We start from the raw sequence: 4,733 nt of genomic DNA, 5'->3' as shown, positions 1-4,733 counted from the left end.
CCACTGGAGCCTCCTTCCTGGTTTTATCCAATCAGATCGTCGCTTACTAGAAGAGCCGAAGCATCCGAACTTTCCATTGGCGGAAGAGTATGGCAATCTTTTCTCATTGGCTCAAAACTTCCGTTACTAAATAAAGTGTTTCTAAAGAGGAGTCGTCTTTCTGTGAAGATTTTGTACCCCCGAAACAAAAGTCTGTCTTGCTTTGCTTGGACAGCGATCAATCATGCTAATTTAGAATACTTACTTTGAAAAAAATAATATAACAAGGACACAGTCTTTGGGGCAAAGCAGGACTCATGAAAACCTTTGTGCATATGTTTTGTTTTGTTTTTAACAAAATCAGGAGTAGGACTTTTTGGATTTAATATTAGACATTAAAGTAGCCATGCAAGTATTTATGTATATGATGTGTATATATTTAATGCATGTATATGTATGTATTTATATAGTGTCCTATTATTATTATTATTATTATTATTATTATTATTATTATTATTATTATTATTATTATTATTATTTTATATGTAATTATATGCATTTGTATTGTTTTTCGTATTGTTTACATGTTCCAGAAACTGCATTAATGTAATCAAGTCGAAAAACTTTCAGCAAATTAAGACTTGTGCATGTGAAATTTATAAAGCAGGATCATGAGATTGATCATAAAAATCAATGCCTTTTTCATGTTTTCGAAATAAACAATGGTTAGTTATTAGGGTGAGAAAATATGAGCCAATGACAGACAAGTAAACAAAATGCAGCACAACCATGATGTAAAATAGGCTAAACTGCTCCCCAGATCTAAACAGCAGATGATGAATCTTTGTGAGTTACACCTTATGGGTGACCCCTTTTACTTAACTTACTCATTCATTGTTTGTATAAAGAAAAAATCTAGAATGCTGTTTTGATGCCACAAGCAAACAAGTCTGACTGACATATATTTATTTATTCATCTAATAGTGCCCTTTGAATGTTGTTAATGCTGAAGAAGTTTCAGTATCTTTACACCAGCTACACCCATTAAATCACATTTTGCATTTTTGCAATAGCATTTGTTTGTTGTTATTCATTGATAGGTTTACTAAAAAAATATATATAACATGGTAAATTAGTTCATAACCAAAGCCTGCTGCTCAAAATGTAACCTTGTGATGCAAAACTGACTGTGACTTTGGGCTTTATTTACACGTACCAACATTGAAACATGGTTGAGGATAATTAAATGGTTCTATTCACATTCAATCCATGCTTGATAATATTCAAAAAAACTACAGTCTGTAATACCACCAAAACAAATTAATGTATGCGATCATTAAAGGCTCTTTCAATAATCACTACTTTACCAGCGCCACCTTTTTGTCCTCTACAATCATCAATTAAATTTCAATCTCATTATTAATCAACTGACGCATTGATCTGGAACAAAGAGTGTTTTTGAACACACTTAAAATTCAATGGTAATTTTCCTGAACTGTTGGCTACTCTAGAGTTGGAAGTGCCTGCCTATGTTATGTGTGAATGAATGGGACCTGCAGCTGCTAATTAATGTGCATGTTTTACTAACAAATTCTCACCTCATGAGTTGCACTGGCTGTTAGAGAAGCACCCACCAGTAGCATGTAATTACACTTTCTAATATAATTAATGATTCCCCACACACATTCCAGATTTATTTTTTTCTGCATCATTATTCATTTTAAAAACATGTTTTGATTATCACTGTGAGTGGCCTGGGGTTACAAGTGTAGCAGAGAGAAGCTGAATAAAGCTTTAAATATGCATGACATTTTCAGAGAGGATAGGCAGAATGTAAAAGATATGAGGAGCTTTAATGTACATGAAGAGCCGGAGCCTGGCAGAGAAGGAGGCTGTGTTTAAACTGTGAAATAAGTATTGATGCATGACCAGTGCAAGGTCCATGTCAACTAAAACAGTGACTCAGCAAGATTCTGCGGTATAGAGTAAAGGGTAAGAGTGGATTAAGGAAGCTATGATAATGAATACATAATAATGAATGGATAGATACATAGATTAAAGAATTAATCAGCATGTCTAATATTTTCAGACAGTTTTAGCACATGCAATACATATTAAAAACATAATACTTTATTTATTCCTCAGAGGGGTATTTTAGTCATCACAACAGCTTAAGATACAGAAGTTACAAAGATATATATATAAAAAAAATTATAAACATACAGAAATATACTTGCATGGCTGCTATTGAATGTTATTAATAATATTGCACATGAATGAATATAGATTGTTGCATGTTAAATAGATTGTTATATGTTATAATATGGCTAATATATATATATATATATATATATATATATATATAGAGAGAGAGAGAGAGAGAGAGAGAGAGAGAGAGAGAAAGAGAGGGGGGAGAGAGAGAGATATAAATATATATATATTTCATTGACATTCTTGTTAAAAAATTATCATTATATAAGGGGTGTTGCGGAACCATGTTAATATAGAACATATGACAAACCTGTGTAAATAATCCAACAACTCTTAAATCCTATTTGATGGCAGGTGTTAGGCCTTGTTGATTTTTTGTTTATTTATTCATCTGCTCGCCTTATTACTATCATTGCAATTATTCTTTGAGTAAGCTCTTGTACAGTTATGGTTAGAGGCTATCTCTCTAGTCTTAACACTAATATTGTGAGTGTTCCAATCAATTTCACTGATAGCATTTTTATTATTATTTCTACAGATGATAATATTGTTATCGTGAATCCTTTGGGCACTATAATCATGCAGTGAAAGTCTGAAAAACTGGCGACAGCCCTAAGATTATGTATATTTGTATTCGTCTCGAAAATCCAGTATCAGTGATGCTCTGCACTGCACTGGTTTTAGTTATTAGCTTTTCAGCCTTAGATGGATAACCTGGACTACCCTCTCCACCTCCTCCTGTAGGAACAGCAGAGCACATTCTCTCACATACTTATTCAGACTTATTCCCACCAATAGGTAAAAGAACTAATTTCTGCTTGCTGCAATAGCACTGTGCATTAAGTCACCTCTGGTCAAAACTGTTTAAAACTGCCCCCATGTATGGACACCCTTTTTTAACCCTTTTTATATATATACAGTATGTACCTCGTGCATTTTCTTTTTTTGTTTCTTTTTTGTTATTGCTTGTGTATTCTTTGGATTTAATGAAAATCTCCTAAATAAAACTCAGCATCCCATGTCAAATAACAGCCTATCCCTAGTTTCTCCCAAAAACCTCTCTCTTTTTTTTTTTTTAAAGATTTGTTTTTATTAACGAAAAAACTCTTACAGTATGGTCATAGTGTACAGTAAGCATCTACAGTTTGTCACATTGGAACTCGTATTTTACAAAAGGAGAATAAACAAATGCATAACTTTACAGACACACCGTACAAGGATAGTGATTTTTTTTAAACAAGGAAGAATAAAATGAAAATAAATAAAATGAAAATAAATAAAATGAAAATAAATAAAATGAAAATAAATAAAATGAAAATAAATAAAATGAAAATAAATAAATAAATAAATAAATAAAGAGCGATCCCACCCTCTTCCCTTGTATGGCTCTCAATTTCCTTAAATTTTATACCTACACAATCTATATAAACAGTTTACACATACTCCCATAAATCTACACTCTACTCACAACGAATATCTCAATGAGAAAGTTATACAAGAAGGGCCTGCAGAGAGCTAGTTTGAAGTTGATCCAGGAAGGCTCACACCATCACGGTCAAAAATCGACAAATCGAGAGAAGGCAGAATTTCTATGAAGGGGCCCCAGATTTCTCCAAAGGCTGCATGCTTTCCAATTCAATTCAATTCAATTCAATTCAATTCAATTCAATTCAATTCAATTCAATACAATTCAATTCAATTTCAATTCAATTCAATTGGCTTTATTGGCATGACGTAACAATGTATATATTGCCAAAGCAACCATCAGAAAAAAAGATAACAAGATAAGGAAAGCAATATTTACAATAAATTATTATAATTCTGTTTTTCATTTTAAAAGTAATGTAAACACAGTTTCCCCTCACACTGTATAATATCTTTCCACGTGTGCAGTAAGACACAAGTTTGATTAATCCAGTATCTTATTGATGGAGAATTTTCAGATTTCCAGTTTACCAGAATACATTTTTCACTGCAGTGTTTGCAAGTAAAATAAAGTATTTCTTGTAGTAGTTCACATTAACCCTATAAAGCCTGAACCATGAAATAATTGCCAGAAAATTCAATTTTTGTAAAAACTGAGTGCTTATTAACCTGCTGACGAATTTTAAGAAATAAATAAATTGCATATATGAATTCTAATTTGTATCATAGTTGATACATCAGGTCTTTCTGTGCAATTTGTTGCTCACAGTTTGTTTTTCTCGAACTAACAAAAACATATAAACCCTAAAATATTTAACCTATTAAGACTTTGACTTTTCCTTTTTCCTCAAACATGCAAAATACATATTTTTTCCATATAACACAACATCATACATCTGCAGATATGAAGTTTTTTAATGCAGCAATGACTGATCCATTCGTGGAACCTGCATATCATTTTTGCTACATCCGGTATTTTTGTGCAATTTGTTGCTCAGTTTGTTTATCTTCAACACATGTTTACATCAGGTTTTTGATGATGTAGAGGTCTCAAAAATAACTGTATCTAATATGATACACTTGGCTTTATAGGGTTAAAAGCTTGCCTTTTTCCCATT

The sequence above is a fragment of the Centropristis striata genome, chromosome 15, assembly GCF_030273125.1.
Source record: "Centropristis striata isolate RG_2023a ecotype Rhode Island chromosome 15, C.striata_1.0, whole genome shotgun sequence".
NCBI classification, from domain to species: Eukaryota; Metazoa; Chordata; class Actinopteri; order Perciformes; family Serranidae; genus Centropristis; species Centropristis striata.
The sequence above is the reverse complement of the archived record's forward strand: the minus strand, read 5'-3'. Positions refer to the sequence as shown.